Genomic DNA, 23,930 nt, shown 5'->3' with positions numbered 1-23,930 from the left:
TGCCACCACTGAGGCTCTCTGAGTCTCCGCCAGGCACACCCGTCACTGTCTGCAAAGATGAAAAACCGAATGAGCGTCATCACCTAACCAAGAAAGCTGCTGGAGCTCCCAGGTGAACTGAACACAGGATGCAGCTCCTTAGAACAAGGGGGCCAGAGCGGGCAGGCTCTGCCAGGGCAGACCCTTACTGAGTCCCAGGGCCCAGATGGACCCAGATCATCAGACCTTGCACACAGGCCACCAGATGCCCAACCCTAGTGTGGCGACCACCCAGGGCGGCATGCATCCGCAGGGCAAATGGCCAGGAGTGACCAACACATCTAGTTCCCATTCCCGGCCACCCTCCTACGGGCCTAGACAAACAAGCTCATCCTGTTTGGCTCAAGATCGTTGTGTTCATTTCCACAATTTAGGAAGTGGGCTAACAAGGCCGATCCACCACTGGGGGCCTCACCTGGAGAAAAGCTCCCATCCGTCCTGAGTCAGCTCCACCAGCCCTAGAGCACCCAGGACTGGTCATGCCAAGTCAAGCCACCAGAGATAGCCTGCACTCTGGGAAGTCTGGATCCTGGACTCCCAAGCTCCGCTGCCTTGGGTGAAATGAAGGCCCCTGACTCCCTGCATCTGTAACAAAGAACCCCCTTCTGGGGGTGGCCATGGGGAGCGCATGAGCTAGGACCTGAGCTGATGCCACGCAGGCCCCATCTGGTCATCCACATGTGAGCTACTCCTGACCCTGGGTAAGTCAAGTTTCTCTTCCCAAAGCCAAGGCCGGGGCTGCCCGTCGAGCTCCAGGATCCATGATCGCAGCGCCCGGCAGCGCTCTGACCATGGTCCTAACTTCAGCTTCTCCCGGGCTGGGCTGGCAGCATCCTCTGCAGAAGAAGAGCCTTGTAGAAGGAAGGTGCCTTCCACCTCACCACGGCACCTTGCTCAGTGGGCTTCACCAAGAACCTCCGACTCCTCAGCCACCGTGCCTCTGAGGGCCACTGCAGCAAGGACGGAACGTGGCACACAGCAAGCCTGGGGAAGCATCAACGTGGCGAAAAGGTGCCAGTCCCCTCCCCAACCAGCCCCTCCTCCCAGCCCTGTGGCCCAGCCCCAGTGTCCAGCGCCCCACCCGACTTCACCCCACGCAGCTCACCACCCAGGGAGCTCACCAGAGCCACAGCTTCTAAACAGTCACCAAGGCTCCCAACAGGAGCACTCTGCAGAAGGTGACAGGGAAGCCCACTTGTCCCTATGCCCTAGGGATGAGAGCGAGACCCTTGAAGATTAAAACCCTTGAAAGTCCTACCCCCATGGGGAGGTGCCAGAAGGCACCAAAGGCCAGGGACCATATGAGACAAAAGAGGGCACCTGGCCAGCCATGGGCAGTGTGAAGCAAGCAAAAGGCTTCCTGACGCTGCAGTCTCCAAGTGCCCCCTCGTGGGGCAGGCTAGTGGCTATGCTCGGCCTCCTGGGCCCCCAGCTCCATCTGCTGGGAAGGGAGCCTCCCCAGGTACCTCGACCCCAGGCAGGGTCCCGAGGTTCCAGCCTGCCCTCCCAAGACTGAGCAGGCTGCCTACACAGCAGCCAGCAGAGCGGAGACTGAGCCCTCCAGCACCTATTCCTAAGAAGCTGTGGTCACAGGACAGCAACGTTGACGAGGAGGGGCAGGAGGAGCAACGGACTTTTTGGGACCTTTGCTGCATACTCACCTGGTGCCAAGTGCTGTCCAGTGCACTTCAAATGCATTAACCCACTTCCACCCCCCACAAGGTCACAGGTGAGAAACTAAGGCACAGAGAGAACTGAGGAGCCCAAAGTCACAGAACATCCCCCGTGAAGCCAGGCCTGGCTCTCGGGCCAGCGACAGACAGGGGAGACACGACAGCCCAGAACACAGGTTCACAAGGTCACACAGCGGGAGAGGCACTGCTGGCACTCTCTCAGGGGCACTAGGGAGCTGGACAGGATGGCAACATCCAGGAGCCTCCTGCTGGCCAAACTGCACTGGGAACAGTAGGAGAGAGGACCCCAGGAGGCTGTGTCCCTTTCCCAGGGCACCCCTGCAAACACCCACTGCCCCAAGCTCTTCCCCACCTCCCCCAGCCCAGGCTGATCCCACTTCTCTTGACAGCCCACCAGATGGTCACCCCTGGCTCAATCCTCTCCTCGCCAGCCACCCTCCCAGCAGATGACCCTAACTCTCAGGTGAAACAGCAAGGGTGCAAGTAAGTCACCTAGTGAGGACACAATTCCATCAAATACCACAGCAGAAAAAAGACGGGAAAGAGCTCTGGAGGGTCTGAATGATCACCACCAAGCAAGGCTGGTTTCCTTCCTCTGCTGTGAGCTTTCTGTGACAACAGGGTCTACTTTTTGGAAACTGAGATAAAGCTTTTCCAGTGCTCTTCATCCCACCCTTACCCACACGCGCGCACACACCCCTTCGCCTTCAGCTGCATTTCCACAGGACCCTGCTGCGCCTCATATCCCAGCACTACAGACTTGTGAACCCAATCCCACCAGGGCCGGGAGCACCGGCCTGGCCCAGCCCACAGGGCTCCAGGTCGCCTTCAGAATTACTGGGGCACTAAGAGGATGTCCACAGAACCAGTCCAGCCCCCGAAGGCCACGGGCAGCCCAAGGCCAAATCAAACCCACTTCTCTCACCAGCTCCTGCCCACTCAACACAGGTCCCCAGGATGAATGACTGAATCCCCAGCAAGGACTGAATGACTCAAGGGCCTCCCATCAGCCCTGAGGATGCTCATGGCCAGACTAACCCCTTCCAGCACCCAGTGTGGCTTCCTCCTTTAAAAACCTGCCAGTCCCTTGATGCCTTAGAGGGTCAGGTGGTGGCTGGAGTCAGAGCTGGGGACAGAGGCAGGTGGGGTCTTGGAGCAGCCCCAGCCCCACTGACGAACCTCTGGCCTGTCTCAGAGGAAAGAGGAAGCAGAGACCAGGGCCAGCCTGGAATGAGGAGGCGACCGTTGCACCAGGAGCTGCTCACAGCAGACTGCAGTTTCCTGTGGGACAATCAGTGGGACGGTGGGCCCGAGGCTGGCATCCCCTCTCGCTGGGGCCCCAGGAAAGGCCCCTGCCACGTGGGTGAGCAGGCAAAACCTGCCTGCCCAGACTCAGAAGCAGCAGGCATTCTGGGGTCCCTTGCTCAAGCTGCACGTGGGAGACACTGAGTCACAGAGCATGGTTCGTGCCCACACCCCCCTCAGAAGCTGCCCAGTCCTGCCCCCCCGTAGAGTAGGCTGCGACCCACTCCCCTGACTGTACCTGACACCCCACACGCCAAGGCACACGCTTGGAGGCATCGTGCCAAGGTGGAGGAGGCTGGCTGTGCCCAGACCCACTCAGCCCTGCCCGGCGCCAGCCCTCGGGGTCTCCACGTAGGTGTGCTCGCGCAAGCACGTGGGTCTGTACATGCCTCAGAGCCAGAGAGAGGCAGGGCCCAGCCAGGGGAGCTGCGATTGCATGAATCAGTGTTGTTATAGCAACTTGGATTCCACGTCAGACAGACTGCCAGCCAGGCACCCCCAGGCACCTTGCAAATTGACACCCGGAATCAGCCATGGAGAAGCGCAATCACTAACAGCACAAAAGGGCAGTCAGGATGTCCACAGTGCATGTCTCCCCTCCTCCTGCACGCGTTGCCTCTACGCCAACCTCCTCCCTTCCTGGGAAGGGAAGCGTCCAGGCCCAGCTGTGCCCACCACCCAGCTACTACATCTCACCACGTTCCCTCTCCCCAGGACAGCAGAAGCAAAGGAGCAAGAGGATGACGCCCAAGTCGAGCAGCAGAGACAGGAGAGCCCCCCTCTACACAGGCTCCAAGCAGGCTGTGGGTGCAGGGATGGAGGACAGTAAGGCGAGGGGAAGACCAGAGCGTGCCCCGATTCACTTGGGCACATCCTGCTCTGGAGGGAAGTCACTCCCCTCACCACACAGCACAGCTCTGGAGGAGAGAATGGAACAATTCTCTACACTTGTGACTATCAGGCTCACGGCGAGGGAGCTTCTACTGTCAGCACTTCCCAGCCAGAGACATGAGGCTCAGAGGTGTCAGAGCTTGCCCCAGGCTACCCAGTGGGTCAAAGGCCTGGATGGAATCCAGACCCAGGTCTCTTTCCCCTAAAAGCTGTGCTAGCCCTGTCCACCGGGCTTTGGCACCTGCTCTGAACAGCCATCACTCCAAGCTGAAATAGACAGAATCCGGGAGTGTGTCTGGGCATTCATAGCCTGGCTCCCCACGAGGTCACTAAGGATGGGCACAAGCTCAACCTGGTGAGCTTGCAGCCAGTGGAAGGGATGTCATGTAGCCACCATACCCAGGGCAGCTCTAGAGGTCCAGGGGAGGACTCCCAAGAGAGGCACTCCATCACCACCACAAGGTTTGGAAGACCCGCCCCCAGGTACCAGACAGCTGCACCAGGATGGAAGAGGTGGGGCACATATCCCTCCATCCGCAGCGGCACCGGCTCAACGCCAGAACCTCCTCAGCCGACTGGGCCAGCCAGCTCTTCAACTCAGCTCTGAGCTTCACACTCGGGAGCCACCAGCACAGGCAGCCAGCCTGGCAGTCCCAGGAGGCCCACAGCATGGCCAGAGGCAAGAGCAGGAGAGAATCTGGGTGCTCCGCCAGGAGCCCCAAGGGCTCCATGGGGTGGGAGCAGTGATGGAATACCCAGGAGTTCACAGAGTTTCAGAAGCTCTCAAATAACTTGAGGAGTCACATGTCTCCCTCAGGCTGGGGAAGTGGTCAGTGTAAAGACATGACAGATGACAGTTCACCCACTGGCAAACACTTGAGCAGACTCTGCCTGGGCTGGGGGGCTCGGAGCCAGTGACAGACACACCTCCCCAAACTAAACACACCAGGGAAGGATCAAGACATCCTCCCTTGTACCTGGGAGGTCCTCACAGGGCCTCAGCCCCCTGGAGGCTTGGAGTCCCCTTCCACACTGACAACAACCAAGCCTGTTGGGTCCCCCTCCTCCACCACAGGGCGACACTGATGAGTCTGCTTCATCAATGCAAAGGATGACTGCTCCTCTCGGCCCTAGGGGCTCTCTTCTCCTCTCCATAACTCCTCTCACCTCCAAAACTTTTCCTGCCCTCAGCCCCTCCCCAGCTGCCTTTGCACCAGCTGGTACTGAGTGGCACTGAGCGGCAGGCCAGACCAGTGGCTGGGATACCGGGGCAACCCTGTGCCTCCTGCCACTTGTCCAAAGGCCTGCAGGCAGGAGGTGCCAGGTGGACAGGACAGCTACAGATGCAGGCTGCAGATGCAGGGCAGGCGTCCATGCAGGCACTGTCCATGGTGCTGAGAGCAGCAGTCCCTGAGCCTCCTGCTGGCCTGGCCCACAACCCCTAGGAACCGCGAGTGGTGCTGTCAGTCAAGGTTGGCAGCTCTACTGTCCTGGCAGAGAGGACAGGGTGTGGGTGAGACCTCCCATTTGCAAGTGCCAGAGAAGGCATGCTCACACTCTGGGGGGTCATCAAAGGGAGGTCCCTGATGGCAAGCAGACCTGGCAATATATATTGGCATGTCTTTCCTATTTCTTTCTAGAAATCACACTCAAACAACAAGGAGGATGCTCCCCAAACTAACGAAGAGTTTAAGAAGCCAAACTTCCTATTTAGACAAAACAGGAAATGCAATCCACAGACCCCTACCTCAGGTGAGGGCTGGCACCCAGGCAGTGAGCGAGTAGGCAGAGCCTTGCCAGGCAGGGAAAGGGCATGGGCATGGCGAGGCTGCAAGGCCTGGGAAGCAGGTCTAGGGAGCACCCACAGAAAGGCACTCCCCCTGCATGATGGGCAGCCTGAACCAGCAAGGAAGTGGGCCTCCCGTGAAGTCACCAAGACCAAGCAGTGGAGAGGGGACCGGCCACACCCAGAATCAGAAGGACCCGGCAGGGGTCTGCAGGAAGCAGCCTGCCTCGGTGCAGCCCCAGGGAGAGCACAGGACTCGCAGAGCTGTCCAGCTCACATCCCCATCACCCCATCCTAGACGGGGGCTGGGGGGCTCTCACAAAGAGCCGACCCAGGAAAAAACCAATTCATTCCAAAATGAACAATAAACTTGAACAGCCAACAACAATCTTGAGAAAGAATAGAGTCACAGGTCACACTCTTCATGATTCCAAAACTTGTACAAAGCTGCAATCATCAAAATGGTGTGCCTGACTGTGGCACAAAGACACACTCGCAGACCCAGAGACTAGGACAGTCAGCCAGACACAACCCCTCATATACGGCCCAGGGATTGTGACGAGCTGCCGAGACCTTTTCACAGGGAAAGGAGCGTCCTTTCCACAAGTAGTGCCAAGTAAACTAGCCACATGCAAAAGAACACCACTGGACCCCAACCCTAAACCCCACACCAAGGCGAACAAGAAGCACACCCCAGAACTGAACGCAACGCGTGGGAAACAGGGAACTCCAAGACAGAGTGGCAGTGGTCTCTAGTCATGACACTCAATAACAAATGACAAAAGAAAAAGGCAGACAAATGAGACTTCACCAAAATCAGGACTCCTGTGCATTAAGTCCACCATCAACAGCAAGGAGGAGACAGAGACTCCTGCAGCCTGCCCCTGGGTGAATTCCTAAGACGTAATCAAAACACAGTTAAAAGCATCACAAATGACAGAGACTAGGACGGTGGGCAAAAGTGAGGCAAAAAGAAGGACAGCAAATCACTTGTACAGGGAAGAAAAACCAAGCCGGCCTCAGGTTTTTCCAAAGCAACCTTCCAAGTCAGGAAAGGGGGAGTGACATCAGCTAAAGAGTCAAAGCCCAGCAGTGCTGACCCACAGCCATGCTGTCCCACACTGCCCTCTGAACCCACAGTGCTGGGGGACAGCAGTTCCCACCAGCCCCCCAAGAAAACACTCTGAACAGGCTGTCAGTGGGCGCTGGATACATTCACCTAGTGCTGGATGACCAGGGCCAGGCGGGATTCCGGAGACAGCAGGCCGGGCCGAGGTAGAGCCCGACCCAAGCAGTGACAGCTGCAAGGACGAGAGGGGAGAGAGGAAGCCAGCAAGCACCAGAGCTGAGGACAGGATTTAAAGCTGACAATCCAGTAACAGAAGACAAGAAGATTCCACAGCACAAAGGCCAACACAGACAAAGGACTATGGGTGACTAAAGCTGGGGATGGGAGCTAGAACACCAAGCACAGTAACTGCACAATTGCCCAGAGAAGTGGATGAGCTTCCTACTGCTGGCACATCAGATGGCCCAAACTTAGCATCCAGAGCCTGCTCTGTGGCAGTTGCTACAGGTCAGGGTCTCCAGGCTGGGCTGTGCCTCCTGCAGCAGGGAAAGCACCTCGAGGTTCAGGCAGACGCAGGTCCAGGTGGCTGCATGACTGAAGTCTGTGTCCTTGCCCATGCCAGGGGGCCGGGGCCTCAATTCCAGACCCCTCTGCACTCCTGAATCTTGAGGCCAGCAGGGGCTGGCCAAATCATTCCCACTTCTGCAACTCTGCCGGCCCTCACCCATCTCCCCACTGATGCTACAGAGTTCTCTGTGTTCAGGACCAGGTTGGGGAGCCCTCCCAGGTGATCCAGGACAGCCCACTTGTCTACCTCACAGTTCATAAACAAAAGCACATCTGCAACTTCATTTTGCCATTTAACACGGCACACTTTGGGGGGAACACGGCACACTCTCAGGTGTCTTGAGTTAGAGTCCCTGGGAGAGGGACACTGAAAGACAACACAGAGATATTATTACAATATCTCATGTAGACAAAGGCACCGACTCCCCCAAATAGCAGAAAAATCTGATAAACTTTAAAAAAAAATACAAAAAGAATAGAAAACCGAGTTAAAAGACTTAAAAGTAAATACAGGCACACATGCAAAGCAGAAGAGAACTAAGATCAAACACATCCGAACTATCAATGAAAATAAATTAGTTTAACTAGCAAAAGAAAAAAGATTCTCAGGTTGAATCACAAAGAAATACAGAGCTTACATGACACGTAAAACCAGGAGTGAAAAGGGGAAGAGAGGCGAGGGGACCCACGCAGGGCAGATCCAGGAGTGCCGTCTGCAGGAGCAGTGGGCGCACAGACGGTCAAACAGCTGTGCACCTGGTAAGCAGCCACCTGCCAGCAGCCCCTGAAGAAGGTGGCAAGATGCCCTGCTCTTGGCCACACCACAGCAGGAGGGCCGAGGCCAAGTGCAGACCCACAGGCTGGAGTCACACAGTGAGATGTGAGCCTGGTCAGCCTTTGATGTCCATCCACTCTGTAAGCCAGAACAGAGACCCCACCTTCTCCCCCACCGCACTGGAACGGCGGGCCACGAGCAAACCCCAGGACCAATTGTGCGCAGAGAGCAGAGCTGGAACCAGTGCCCAAGGGCAAGCAACGAATCGACAGAGTGCCGACCAACACAGGAGTCAGAAGCCTCCACTCCAAATGTTCGCGCTTGCTCCTACAGCTCCTGGACCACAAGGAAAGAGACTCACTGCCGAGCCCCAGAGCAGCAACAACACCAGGGAAATGATGTCCCCCAGGACAGCAGCAGCAACCCTGAAGGTCAAGACTTTCTAGAGGGAAGTGAACAAATGAACCAACCACAAACCAAGCATTTAGAAAAAGGGTGATGAAATACAATGAGGGAAAGCAGAGGGACTAATCATTAACAAAAAGTAATCAGTTAAAAAGTAGAGAAGTAGCTGGATACAGTGATATACATCTGTGATCCCAGCAACTCAGGAGGCTGAGGCAAGAGGTTCCCAAGGTGAGGCCAGCCTCAGCAACTTTGCAAGACTCTGACTCAAAGTAAAAAACAGAAAGGACAAGGGATGTGATTCAGAGTAAAGCATCCCTGTGTTCAATCCCCATTGCCACAAAGAAAGAAGAAGATCAGCAGAAATAGGACCATTAATTCTTTAAAAATCCCAAAAACTGAATCTTCAAAGAAAAATTAACACAACAAAATGGAACTACTAGCTAACCCAACCAAGAAAAGGGAGAAAATGAGAGGGAAATAACCACAGAAACTGAAGAAATTAGGAGTCCTAGGGGATCATTTTACTTAAGGTTTCATGAATAAACATGATGAACTGGAAGAAAGTGATAATTTTCTAGGAAAATGTAAGCTTAAAAACCAATCCCCCCAAAAAAAGATTTAAACAGAATCTTTTCCAAAGGGAAATTTCTTTTTTTAATCATAAAAGAACTTACCCCCTCAAAATAAAAAGGCCCCATGTCCCACTAGATTCACAGGTAATGCTATTGAGCCATTCCAGAGTATGGCAAAAGAAATAAAAATTTTACATTATTTTTATGAAATAAGCATAACATGGACATCAAAACCAAAAAGTCACACACAAAAATAAAAACTTCAGAGCAACCTTACTTACCAACAGCAATACAAGAACAAACACTGACCACCAGCAGAGTATCCCGCAGCACCTTAAGGAGACCAAGGTCATCACTGTCACTCACCATACTCACGCATACAAGGAGAGACTGCGTGATTATCCCAACATGACTTTAAAAGGCAACTGACAAAATTCAACAACTCTTTATTTTTTAAAAAAGGGGCTCTCATAATAAGAAACACCACCTACCTCAATCCAAAGTCACCTTCTGCTTAGGAGGTGACACCAGGGACATCTCCAGTGGAGCAACCTGGGAATCACCACTCCACTGAAGCCTCAGGTCACAAAATGAGGTAAGAGAAAGAAACTGGGGGTAAAGCTGGGGAGGAGAAGGTTCCCCATCACGGGATGAAGCTGACATGACCAGATGCCTAGAGAACCCCAAATAACCAACCCAGATCAACAGACTTCAGTAGGGTGGCCATAGACAAAGGGACACCCAGAAATTAGAAACACGCACACACACACACACGCAATCAAAGGAAACTCCTTGCAATAATAACAAAAGGACAAAATTCCTGAGAATAAATAAAACTTGATTCAAAGCACACAAAAACCACAATAACCAAAACAGCATGGTACCAACAGAAACCAAAAGAACCGAGGGAGAGCCCAGAAACAGAGCCTCGGGTTACAGACAGGGATGTCAACAGAGTTTCCAAGAACTCCCGGTGGGAGCGCACAGGTCGAAGGTGCCCTTGAAAAGGACGGCAGACCTGCTGCAAAGCCACCAGAAGAAAACACAGGGGAGCCATGCTTCAGGACGCAGCCTGGGCAGCCGCCTGTGGCTGGGACCTCAGAAGCAGACAAGAAACGAGAAAGCAGACAGATGACCACATCCAGCTAAGAAGCTGCACGGGGGGGGGGGGGGGGGGGGGGGGGGGGGACGGCAGTGAGAACCCGCGGAGCGGACAAGACGTGCAGAGCGCACCTCTGACAGGAGGGAAAGCCCAAGCTCGTGAGGAACCCCAGCATGAAGGCACGTCCGGTTACTGCGACATGGCAACAAGCTCAACAGACGCCTCTCAAAAGACGACGCACTCTCCATCCGAAAATGCCAGGGAGACCCCCGGAGCTAGGACCCCAACCCACAGCAAGGACGTGATCAGAGAAAAGAGAGCAAGTGCCGACCAAGGGGCAGGAAAGGGGGCCCCGACACCGCCGGGGCCCCGACACCGTCGGAGTCAGAATGTGTCATGCAGCCCAGTGCACAGCAGCCAGGAACGGGCAGCCCGAGTGTCCATCGGCTGAGGAGTGGAGCAGGAAAGCCCCCGGGGGCTTTGAGAGAAAGGAAGTCGTGTGGTCTGTGACAGCAGGGAAGACTCAAAGACCCTTCATTAAGGGACACAAGCAGGACCAGAATACCCAGGACTGCGGGGCTCACCCACTCGGCATCGCAAAGCCACCTCCGAAGCAGGGCCCAGGGCTGTTAGCGTGGGTGACGGCTGGGGAGGAGGGCAACAGGGACAAAGGACTGAGGGACAAGTAGGTTCAAGAGAGCCAGCGCGCAGCATGGTGCTGTGCTGCCTGCTCCTGCGGAGGAGAGGAGGGGCGAGGCCTGAATCCCGCCAGTCCCACCACCCCCCAGCAGCGCCACACCCCAGGTCGTACACCACGAACACAGGCCATTTTTTGTCAGTTAAATAAATAATTAGTATTTTTAACAAGAATTTTAAGCACTACTGAAGAACAAATGAGACTATACTGAGAAGACATACAGCATGCTTGAAAAGGGAGACTCCGTGGCATGAGGACACCCTCTCCCTGCGCTAGTTTATCAGTTTAACCCAATCCCAAGACAAAACCCACCAGGTTTGGGGTTAGTGCTGTGTGTTGTGTACATGAGTGTCAGCATGTGTGTTTCCAGTGCAAGGCCTGCATGAAGAACAGACAAGCAAATTTAAAGTTCATATGTCAAAATAAATGAACCAGACAGGCTCAAAAAATCTGACAAAAAAGCAGTGAATTCGGGGGCTGGGGCTGGGGCTCAGTGGTAGAGCACACGCCTACCGCGGGTGAGGCACTGGGTTCCATCCTCAGCATCACATAAAAATAAATAAGTAAAAATAAAGCATTGTGTCCACTTACAACTAAAAAAAAAATTTAAAAAGCAATGAATTCTTTGATGTATTAAAACAGCACAAAGCTGGGCTGGGGATGTGGCTCAAGTGGTAATGTGCTCGCCTGGCATGCACGGGGCGCTGGGTTCGATCCTCAGCACCACATAAAAATAAAATAAAGATGTTGTGTCCACTGAAAAATATTTTTAAAAAAAACTCACTCTCCCTCTCTCTCTCTCTCTCTCTCTCCAGCTCTTTAAAAAAAAAATAGCACAAAGCTTTAATAATCACAATACCAGCTAGGATGCACATCAGCCAACGGAACAGCCTGCAAGAAACCCACCTAAACCGAAATGGAAATTCAGCATGTGACTCTGCCGGAGGAGAGAATCAGCAGGAGATGTGAGTTACCCGTGGTCTGGAGGAGACAACCGGGAAGTCATCCAGAAAGAGTCAAAATCAGAGCTACAGCTCACTCTGCACACCAGGACACAGACAAATCAGTCGACACTGTAAAAGTGGAACAACAGAAACTAGAAGAAAATGCAAGACTCCTTTATAAACTCGAAGCTCCTTCCATAACTATAACTCAAAAGCCAAAGCTTCAGCTTGAAAACCCACAACCTGACTCCTTACAAGCTTGTGCAGTGGCAAAACAACAGGTCAGGAGGTGTCCCAAGGCAGGGAAATCAGCTGAGCTCAGACCTCCCGGGGCCAAGCTGCAGCACAGACCAACCACCAGCACTCACAAACACACCCCGGAGGAAAGGCCACAGGGAAACATGAATGGTTTCCACTCCTGAAATGATGCCCAACTCACAACAAAAGGCAGGTGCACTCCAAGACGCAGAACCCAGCCTGGCAAACCCACTGGCCAGGCTGGGCAGCACAGCATCAACACCTGGAGAGCTACGTGACATGCACCTGTGACCCAGCACCTGCTCCTCCCATGTGTGCTGGGCCAAGACAGGTGCAGCAGAGCAGAGAAGGCTACCGTGTCCTACATGCCCATCATAGAGGGCGAGACGCATAGTATGAGCACATCCACACCATGGACCACAGGAGCCGGCACAAGGAAAGGGAGTTTGGGGTCAGATGCAAAGAACTCTCCCCAGCAGGACCGAGTGTGTGGGAGGTGGGGGCAGCAGTACACCGGGGGACGGCCTGTGGAAGGCGGAAGGAAACTTGAAGATTCACAGCAGCGTTTTCCTGACTGCATCGTGAGGCTCTGGAAGGAAGTGTGGGAAAGCCACCACACAGTCACAGTGGAGACCAAGCCTAACCAGTGGGGATGTGGAGACCTGAACTTCCCGCTGCGTGCTTCTTCCCATGTTCTTACTGTTGAATTACCAGAACAATTCAAAACACTAAAATAAGAGGCTGCCACATATTTCAACTGTGGACCACCCACGCTGCAGAACAGGACCCAGCAACATACAAACCACCACGGCCCAGGCAGCAGCTCCAGAAAATGAAGCAGTGAGTTCCTGGAGGTGGCTCATTGCTTGGCTCCACCCGGCAACACTCGAAGCGACGTGGCAGACGTGGGGAAAGGACAGTGGCTCCTGGGCACCAAGCAGCAGTGGGTGGAAACAAAGCAGGTACGGCTCCAGAGGGCACGCGCCCCAGTGAGGCTTCTGGTGACAGAGCCAGGGACCCCTCCTGGGTACACTGTTGTGCTAGTTCTCCAAGATGCTACTACAGGAGACGCTGGGCAAGGGTGCTCGGGAAGGCAGTGCCTCCTTACAACTGGGCATGAAGCGACAACTGCCCACAAAAGGTTTCCTTTCTTTTAAAATGGCCCTGAACGTCAAACTCCCTGCCAGGGTTCCAGCTAACCAAGAGCAGACCCATACTTGCCTGATCTGTCCCCTCCACCACCCTGCATCCTGGTGGTCACAGCAGAAGATCCATGAGCCCTCACATAGTCTAAATGTTCCTGAGGCAGAGGGGGTGCCAGAGGACTCACAGGGGGATTATCCAGGGAGGAGGGTGGCCTGTCCAAACCACAACACCACATGGCCAGATGGCTCACGTGGGCATTGCTTGATTCAGTCACCCACGATTTCCAGTCCTCCTGTCAAGGGAGCATGGTGGCACTGGGCTTCCCATCCTAGTGAGGGTACAGCTGTTTGGCTCCTCTGGCCACAAATTCCAAATTACCAACGGACATGGACCTTTGCCTCCAGGCTACTGAAAGCTGGGGCTATCTGCCAGTGAGCATGACCTGGCCTGTACCCGTCCACCCACATGTACGCCACCCCTCACAGCAACATCCACCAGCTGCCTGGTCTCACCTGCACACTCAGGCCTCTGGCACCAAATAAGACAGCCCTATGGGCTTCAGTGGGACCACACTGCTGGCCCTGACCTTCCCCAGCCTCCACAGCCCACACACACAGGTGAGGTGTCAAGGCAGCAGGCTCAGGTGGGCAGAGACCCAGAAGTCCTGTTGGGATAATGGAAGCAGAACACGGCTGCAGCCCACAGCAGGCCACTGGGACAGAGGGCTCTGGCCCCAGCCACTCACTGTCCCCAGCTCTCAGTCCACCCTACCAACAGCACTCAGAAGACACCAGGCCTATTACAAGAGTCTCTGCAGCCCTCCTGGACCATGAATGTGAGCCATCTCCTGACCATACAGACAAGCAGACCAAATCAAGAGTTGCTCTGGTAAGCAGGAGAGGCTGCTGCTCGAAGAGAAGTGACTAGAGCCCTGACGGTCCTGAGAAGCAGCTAACCCCATGCTCCCATCCAGGACCTGGACCCCTGCAGAGAGCAAAGCAAGGTAGACCAGAAGGCCCAACCGGATTTGACTCCCAGTGCTATCTGCATGTTTTGGGGGGTTTCAGTTCTTTTGCAATACTAGAGATTGAGCCCAGGGACACCCTACCACTGAGCAACAATCCCTAGCCCTTTTTATTTTTGGAGAGGGTCCTGCTAAGTTGCCCAAGCTAACCTCAATTAGTCTCTGGAATTCCAGGCCGACACTACCACACACCTCTGCACCTAACATAAGGTCTTGGGAAATCACATCACCTCTCAGGCCAGAGAGAAAAGGACTCCACTTCCTTCTGAGCAGTGGCAACAGGACCACCAGCCCACTAAGCTCTGAGCCATGAGACATTCCTCAGGGCCACTGCAGCACTGACCGCTTCCTACCCATCAGCATGGCCTGGCCACATCCCCTGCCAGACACCCCTCCATTCACAGCATCTGGGCTGTGTGCACACAGCAAGGTGCACAGAGAAGCCGGGCCTGGAGACATGTCTCCACAGGGCGAGACCAGGGCAGGATTTGCAAGCCAGGCTCCCTTCTGCAAAAGGGGGGTAAGGGTGTGGCCTCGGGGACCGCTCTGCAAGCAGTATTGCCCCCGTCAAGCACCTACTGTTATCAGGTCCCCAACACTCCCTATCATTTTGAGGGGTGAAGAGCCCAGGCACTCAGAGGCTGAGGCCAAAAGCTGAAGCTGAAAAGACAGTGCTCCTCCAGCTGTGTGCCCTGAGTGGGTGCTTACCGAGTGCCTACTACGTGCACTTCCTTATATTGGGGATGCAAAAAAAAACCCTGCCCAGCCCTACAGGCAGCACCCAGCACAGGAACAAACGCCCAGAGTCCACACGGAAGGAGCCAGGCCAGACATTCTATTGATACCTTGAGCCCTCTCTCTGCCTTGCCTTTCCCAGAGGAGACAGATGCCAGTCAAGGTGCCAGGCCCTCAGGCAGGGGCAGGCTTCCTCATGCTTTAACAAGTATGGTGACTTCCTCAGGGAAATCACCAGCCGGGGCCATTCCAGGTAGAGGACAGCCCCACCAGACACCCAAGGACAGGCTGGAGGCAGCTTTGGGAAGTCAGTCCAACAGATTTCTAAGGCTGGAAGGAAAAAGTGCAATGCCAAGTGAGAGTCTGACTTTATGTGGCAAGGACAGGGCACCCTTAAGGACTCTCAGCCAGGAGTAACAGGGCCAGACAACCACCAGGCCAGGAGAGCCAGAACATTAAGAGCGAATTAAAGAGCTCAGGCTGGAGGCTGAGGACCAGCTGGGAGCCCCTGCCACCGAGACTCACTGGATCCTGTACCAGGAAGAACCAGAACCAGCATCCTCCCAGCCTTGCCCCGGTGCCATGCTCATTAGCACCCTCACTGGGGGTGACAAGCAGGGGAAGGAGGCCAGACTCCAAGAAATGAATCCAGCCACTCATTAGCACTGCCACTGAGAGCCTTTGCCGAAAGGGCAGCCAGGCCCAGGAAGGGGCCGTTGTGTTGTGTGCTTTTTAATGTTGGGAGAAGTGGTTCTGGGATTCAGCTTTAAAGTTATGTTCCTTTCCAAAGACATGGCCTAAAAGGATTGTGGATCTGGGCGGAGGGCAGTCAAAGATGGTCAGGTGGAACAGGGTGGGAGCTGCACCCCTTTTCCTCCTCACCAGCTCTGCCCAGGGCAAGTTCCTTGTGCTCCCTGTGGCCATGATTCCCTGACTAGAACTCGATGCCTGGGGACCCCCAGGGACGCCTGGCCCTCATGTTCCCCAGACCACATCCCACTCTAAGAGCCCAGCATTTCTTGGGTACAGGCCTATCTGCACTCCTCAGACCACACCCAGGGTCAGGCTCAGGCAATGAAAGGCCAGGCAACAGACATGAACAGACAGATTCCCTGAGTATGGCACCTGCCCCACAGCCCTGGAGCTGGAGCTTCCCAACTCAAGGACTTATCACCTCCACCGCCAGGGGCCAGCCACAGCCACCATGAGTTTCTTCTACCTACCTCACAGCAAGATCTCCTGGGAAAAGGAATCCCGAGTTCTGCCCCATTCTCTCCATCAAGAATGCCAACCTGCACACCAGGACGCCCCAAGCCCTCAAACCTGTACCACATTCTCAAGAACATCACCTGGACAGGGAAGGCAGGCCAGTACAAAGGCCTCAACAACACAATAGCCACCATGGCCAACAACGTCTCCAGCTCCCAGCACACCTGCCAGTTTGAAAAGCTTCTCCCAACCTAGCCATCCCAGAAGCAGAGGAACAGGAATACAAGGCAGGCAGGTGGCACAGCAGTCGGTACACGCAAGGACTCCCACCATGAGTGACAGGGCCAGAGGAGCCAGACCATCAAGAGCAGGTTCACGTGCCCAGGACGTAGGCTGAGGCTTCAAGTGATGACCTGGCCCTACCTGGGATAAGCTACTCAACCCCAGGAGTCCGCCGACCTGGTTGTAGAAAGCAGCAGCAGGTGCCAGCAGATACCCGATGGTAAACAGTAGTACCAACTACTGACAGTCCAACGATGGTCAGTTCTACCCCAATCCATGAAAAGCAGACCGCGCTCTGGAGGACTGTGCAGAGTGACTTGCACCCCTGGGGGGTGAAGAAAGGCAGACCCTCTGGGCCTGGGGCTGCACTCCCTAAACTCCCCCAGTCCCTTTTTGCCTTGGGAGTTCTTCCCAAATCAGACAGACCTGTTACCGTAAGGACTCCTGCTTCCCCAAAGGCTGAAGTACAACACCAGAGAAGCACGCAAGGCAGGGTAGAGTGGAAAGTAAGGCTTTATTAAAGGACAGCAGAAAGGCCCCCAGCTCCCAGGGAGAAGGGGATCCAGGGAAGGAAAGGTCTTCCTTTTGTATCTAAGGTCTTCTTTTGTCTTCCTGCATTCCTGATTTTATTTTGCCTATCTCCCTCTATCTGGCAGGTGATGGGGGATGCAGGTGGGAAGGACAGAAGGTAGAAAACAATGGGGGGGAGTGAGCTGGGGGAGTGATTTGATTAGCGGCTCCCCATTTTGCTGGGAGCTACTTCACTAACAGTTCTTTGGGATGGACCTGGGCCTTGGGAACATTAACATTCCAATCTCCCAGGTGTTGTTCTGGCTTCTCAGGCTCAGACTGGACTCCATTTTCTTTATTAAACTCAATATTAGACCTAATTTACCTAGCTACACTATCTATCTATCTTTAAATCTGGCTTCAAATCCCTCAAATGATATCTCAAAAGGCCCTGAGCATCCATGACTCTGAGATGGCCATGCTGCCACCCACCCCATGGAGGCTACTGGGAGCAAGAGCAGGGCTCAGGAAGGACTGTGGATCAGCAAGCTTTTCTTTATTCAGGATTCAGCAGAGGACGGGTCAAACACCTGGCCTACTGGGCGGAAAATGGCAGAGGGCTGAAACAAGGGTCTGGGTTTCAGGCTTTGTTCAGGGTGAGACAGGAGGGTACTTTAGGGGGTCCAATGTATTGGGGTTGGCTGGTTAATTAGGGGTAGGACAGTAGTGTGAATAGGGAATTTCCTGGGGCTTATGGTATCGGGGTCAGCTGACCCATTTGGGTGGGGGTCAGGTGCCAGTGAGTTCCTTTTGTATTCACTCTGGCCAAGGCCTGGGTTTTAAAATGACAAAAGCTTAGGGAAATGTCCTTGAACTTATTCTCCATATCCTTCAATACACTGACTGATCCTTCACCAATTTTTCCCAGTGACAAGACAGGCCTCAGGAAGAGATATCCCTAAACTTTCCCAGATATTGACCACTGACCCCACACCCTCCATGTGGCCCAAACTGACAAGCCCATTAACTGAGTCACCTCTCAGTATAACCTATATAAGCCTAAACTCCCTCTTTGGCCAGTGGTTCATTTTCCACCAAGAAAGTGGGTCCATCAGAGGCGTCACTCCGCCCTGAACAAAGCTGTGCTCATCCATGAAGTCTGTCTGGCCCAGTCCTTCTGTGCTAACAAAATCATAGGCAGAAAACAAGACAATCTTCTATCAATCCAGCAGAAAAAAATAATAAAGGTTTATTGGGCCAGAACACCTGGCCAGGGTCTCACAGGGCCCGCAGAACCACCTACCCCTGCTCACTCATTTCCAGTCAGGGAAGGCCACTCTCCCATAGCCGAGAACCCAGGGACCCAGTGAAGGACATGGAGACTAGTCCAAGGACATTTCCCCTCTGGCCAGTTCCCCCACCAGTCTTATCTGGGGTAAAATCGATGCTTTTGTCATTTAAAAGCCCAGGCCTCAGCCAGAGTAAAGGAACAAAAAGGAACTTGAACCTGAAATTCCCCATTCACACTACGATCCCACCCATACCCAGGAGCTACCTTGCAGTCCCACCCTAAATGAAGCCTATACAACCCAGACTCTTGCTTCAGCCTGCTGCCACTTTCTGCCCCATTTTCTGCTGCCACATCCCTGATTGACTCCAGCAGGTCCTCCTGCCTTGTCATTGGTGCTTACAACCAGGATAACCAGCAGCCCGGGCTGCCAGCCCAAGAAGGACTCAACTGCCCCCAGCTAGTCCATCGATCCACCAAAGTGGGTATGGTGCTGCTACCACGACAACCCTGCCATACAATGCCAAGCCCTGGGCCCAGACAGGCCTGGACACTGTTAGCGATAGCCACAGGCCCTGGGTGGAGTCTGACCCAGAGCCCTCCCCCACTTCTTCCCACAGCTCCACACACGGGGTGGGTGCCCTCTCTGTGCCCCCTCACTGACAACTCTCTATGTCCTTACTCTGTCAGGTGAGCAGCAGTGTCCCCAGTGAGAGCAGGAGAGACTACAAGGCAGCCCCTTCCTGCTGGCCACTGACCCCATGCAAGATAATGATCTGAGACTATCCTCACACAAAACTCTCATCTTTTCAGATAGAGGTCCTGACCACAAGGGCTGTGGCTGGGGCCCTGCCAATGACCCTGTCCAGGTAGGGAGACCACCCTAGCAGACCATCCTTGCTTGCCTGTGATGACCACAAAACAGGTTCAAGTCCTAATAGAGCCCACCCATGCCAGGAAGGAGTCTACCCAATGCAATCTGGTAAGACAAGCAGAGTCATCCTCACCCCACCCTGCACTCGGAGAATCCTATAGTAAGGATAAGGCCTAAGAAACAGCTGCAACAGGCTCTGAGGACAGCCCTGGATGGCAGACCCAGCAGCCTGAGTCAAGGCCTCCCCAGAAGCCCCAGCCCAAGTCAGCTCCTCCAGCAAGGGCACCACCTCAACCATCTTCAGGAAACTCTTACAGAACTTTGGACTTATTGGTAAGTCACACCTTCTATACCGAAGGACTCAGGCCAAGACAACTCTTCCTATAGAAGGTTCTCAATGGCTCCTGAGCAGTATTCACAAAGCATATTGGAGTAAGAATGGTGTAAGTTCAGGGTCAACTGTGCCATGACACCCCCCACCCAGCCACACACATTTCAAATATCCACCAGGGCCAGGTCTCACAGGTCCTGAGCCACAGTGACAGATAGGGAGTCAGAGAATAACTGCAGTCCAACTTCTCACCAAAAATCTGGGGATAATAAACCTTCCCTGCTGGCCTCAGTATACCCCAGTAGGACAGGATACAGATGCTGCAAACCCAAACATCAGAATTAATAGGCAACAACTGAAAATAACCCCTGAAGAAGAGTCTGGCCTTGCACCCTTCCAATCTGTCCACTCTTTCTCCCCTTTAGTCTTTTGGTCACTTGGTACCCCATCCACACATCCATCAAATACTCAGGAGCCAGGCGGCATCGGGCATGATGGCCAACAGAGTAGTCAGAAAGTTGGTCACTCTCGGCTGTTAACCAGCCCATTGTTACAGATGTTGCACTAAAGTCAGAGTCTGAGGAACATAATGCATTACAGCTGGACTAAGCCACACAGGCCGAATTCCATTCATACAACCAAAACAAATCCCACAACCACAGGAACACCTTGTTCATTTAAAAAAAAAAAAAAAATTGGAATGATAAAATGCCCAACAACCTCGGAAGCAGTACATAACATCCAGGTCTAGTGGACGGTGTTTTAGAACTTCAGTTAAGGGATTCAGCCAGTTCATCTTCCGATGGCCCAGACTCTTCATCAATACAATGGGGATGGCAGCAGGCCCTCCCCCAGGGGGACTGCTAAGTGGGTATGAATAGTATAATCAATGTTAACACCTACAAAATGACCCTCCTGTCTGCCAACCAGACCTCGGGCCACACAGCCTGATTTAAACTCCACAACCTAGGAAGACCCTCTCCAGGGCCACCACCACATACTGAAGTCTTGCTGTGAATGGCTAGGTTCACCTGTGGTCACGGTCTGTGCACCTTTTCTCCCCTTGGGAACTCCTGCTCGGAGGTTCCCAAATCTTGAACTTCCATACCTGCACTTCTCCTCCTACCTTCTCCTCTCACAGCTCACTCATTCATCAAAACCTGCCCAGTGCCCACCCGGCTCTGGATGTTAGGCTGGGTGCTCAGGGCACAAAGGCAACCAGGGTGGAAGTGCTTGAGACAAACATGCAAGTACAAGGGCATTCCAAGTGGCAGCTCAGCACACACGCCCACACGCATAAGAAAAGCCATGCAGTGTGCAGAAAACAAGGACCTCTACAGTTGCTGTGACACATGAAGCAAGAACTGAATGATGTGGCTGGAATCCTGGGCAGAAGCCACATCCTGACCTACCCTACCAGCAGCGGGAAGCTTTGGAAGGGACTTGAGGAAGCCTGCCTGCCCATGAGCCCCACACCTAGATGCCTGCCCGGGTCTAAGTTGTCACTCCAGTGCCTGCAGAGGACCAGGCCTGAGGTGTGCCCAGAAAAGACAGGCTGGGCAGTCAGGGCAGCCAAGGGTGCTGGATGTGCACAGACCATGTCAGCTGAGGTGAGGGATGGAGGAGACCCAGCCAGCAGAAAGCCTTCTAGGTTCCACCAGCCTCCCACAGCCATCTGTAATCACAACCTGGCTCCTGACCCTACACTGCCCTGTGTGTGCCGCCATGCGCTGCCCAGGATCTCTACCAAGGACCTACAGTGTACCAGGCTGAACCACATCACAGTGTGGTTTAACCACCTGAGGCTATTAACAAACTTCATTTGTATCTTTCCACCTACTACTGTGCCCACATTGAGGTATGGTAAGGAACAATCCCAATCTCTGCCTCACAGACACTAAAGACAGAAAACAACCAGAAAGGTAGCAATGGTCAAATAAGAAGGGCTGGGAAAGATGCAACAAGATGGGAAATACCAGGAGACAGGGCAGGAAGTTAAGCCAGTGACCAGGAGCCCATACCTGCAGAGGATAGGATCTGTCTGCAGGCTGGGACCTAAGGGAAGGACAGTAAGGGGTTCAATCAAGGAAAAGGTACCATGTATGGCTGGAATGGAGCCTGACAGGGTGAGGAGCAGCACCCTAACCTACAGAACTTTCCATGGTGTCCCTATCAGCACTCTGCAATCCAGCAGCCACCAGTCAATGTGGCTTCACTTTAAGGTCAATTTTAAAAGCTTTATGTGGCTACTGGCTGCCATCCTGAACAAAATGGTACGAGTTCCCAGGGCCAAGGGAGAAGGAGATGCCAATCTGAGAATAACAGGTGGCCCCTGGGGTAAGTCCCCAAAGACGGCACAGATCAGAGCCCCCTGGAACTCCCTGGGATGTACCTAGCCCCCAGTACCCACAAGGCACCTTGCACAAGTTCCAGAAAAGGCAGAGGATATGCACAGGCGCTTAAAGTCTCCAGCAGCGGCTGGAAGGCAGGGTCCACCGTGGAGCCACGGGAAACACACCTGACAGCAGCCAACAAGTGAACAAGGGGACGCCCCTGGCCCAGAGCGGTCCACAAGGGTACCAGCAAGACGCACAGGTCAGGACCCACCCGAAGCCGCTCTGGAACCGCCCACAAGCCCCGTATGCTGCACTGGAGACCCTGGCCACTGTCCCCGGCGTCCCCATTCCCCTCCCCGAACTCCCTCCCCAGACTCCGCAGACCCCCGGACCCCGTCCCCTGAGTTTTTCCCAGACCCTCAGACTTCCTCCCCGGCCTCCCTGCCAGGCTCTCTCCCAAGACCCTCGACTCTGTCCCCAGACTCCCTCCCAGGACTCCCGGACCTCCTCCCCTTCGACCACGATCCGCCTCCCCGATTCTCCCCAGATCCTCGGACCCCGGGACCGCCTCTCCGGCGGCCCCGCTCCCCCTCGCAGGACTCCGTCCGCGGACTCTCTCCCCAGACCCCCAGATACCCTCCCCGGACCCTCTCCCGGACCCTCTCCCGGAACCCCGAACTCCCTCCCCGGCGACCCCGGACCCTCGCCCCAGCCCGCTCCCACCGGGCCCGCCGGAGCCACCTCCCCGTGCCGCCTCACCTGCCCGGGCACAGGGCGCTGGGCGGCTCAAGGCAGGAGGGCGGCTCAAGGCAGGAGGGCGGCTGGGCGGGCCGCGCACCCAAACATCACGTGACGGCTCCGCCAGCCAATGGCGCGCGCCCGCCCAGGCCCGCAGACTTCAAGCCCCAGCGTGCCCCGCGCGGCCGGAAGCTGCGCGGACGGCGGGCGGCGCGGCCAAAAGACCCGGACGGGCGGACGCGCGGACCCTGTGCCTGCCAGGGAGGTGGACCTCGAAGGTGCCTCAAAGTGAGGGGTCCCGCGGGTGTCGGGAACCGGGAGCCGGGTTGTCTCGCTGAGCAGGCTGCGCGGGCCCCTCTTGGGCACTCGGACGAGGAAACCGAAGCCCAAGACAGTTGAAGGACCCTTGCGAGGACCTTCGCTCAAAGCAGCGTGCGGAGTGGGGCGTCCACGGGGGCGCCCTCCGGGGGCCCGCGCCCTCCCTCCTCCGCCCTGGCCCCGGGCTCCCTGAAGGCGCCCTCCGCCCGCTGGGTGGCCCACGGGAGGAAGGGACGCACGCGGCCCCTGGAGGAGCTGGGCCAGGGGATATGTGACGGTGGCCCTGGTGCCCGGCATCCTGTCTCCCCACGCCCACGGCCGGAGGGGGGGGGGGTGGGGGAAGCGATGTGCCAGTCCCTCTCTGACTCATGGTCCTCGCTACTGCTGTCTTTCCATGATGGCCATTTTCCTTAAGCACAGGTCACACCTGGTGGCAGCGTAAGGTGCCAACCTGCAGAGGCCGCTGAGTTCCTATGAACGGGCTGTGCCCTCCACTTCCCTGGTCTGCGTGAGGATGTAACACTGAGCTTGAGGAGTGCACACCAGTGTGTGTGCTAGCATAAGTGTGTCCATGCACACATGGGAACAGCAGGCCTCTGACCCAGGCAAGCCGCCTCCCCACATTTCAAGATGCAATGTAATCACAGCACCAGGCTCAGAAAATAAGCTCCAGCATGACACCTAGCAAGCAGTCTCCCTGCCAGGGAATTTAATGCCACCTGAGTGGGGGGCAGTAAAGTAAAAGGAAAGAGCCAGTGGAAGGGTGTCAGTGTTGTCTTTACTGATTACATTACTGGGGAAGGAAGAGTGGGCCTCCCTGGAAACATTGAGCCTGCTAGCCCCTCACCCCTGGGGCAAAGGCAGCAGGAGGGGTCTCCACAACCCAAGGGGCACCATTCAGGCTTGCTGCCTGGCACAGTTTCCTGTACATTTCTTGCCAAATCTCATCTTTGAAGCCTATCCTCCATCATTTATTCATTCCACTAATCTTTATTCAATGTCAGACAACATGTTAGGCCCTGGGGATGCCAT

General features: G+C 54.9%; 1 protein-coding gene across 3 annotated transcripts in view; it reads right to left on the bottom strand.

Moving 5' to 3' along the window:
- Tsnare1 (t-SNARE domain containing 1) overlaps positions 1–22,669 on the bottom strand; it is a 114,629-nt gene extending 91,960 nt beyond the window's left edge. For all 3 annotated transcript variants that reach the window (XM_027950814.3, XM_071602085.1, XM_071602086.1), the window contains exon 1: positions 22,602–22,669. The gene's annotated coding sequence lies outside the window, so the exon portion shown is untranslated. The remainder of the gene's footprint in view (positions 1–22,601) is intronic.
- Between the last annotated feature and the right edge of the window lie 1,261 nt (positions 22,670–23,930).

The sequence above is a fragment of the Marmota flaviventris genome, chromosome 15, assembly GCF_047511675.1.
Source record: "Marmota flaviventris isolate mMarFla1 chromosome 15, mMarFla1.hap1, whole genome shotgun sequence".
In the NCBI taxonomy this organism is placed as follows: Eukaryota; Metazoa; Chordata; class Mammalia; order Rodentia; family Sciuridae; genus Marmota; species Marmota flaviventris.
The sequence above is the reverse complement of the archived record's forward strand: the minus strand, read 5'-3'. Positions and strand labels throughout refer to the sequence as shown.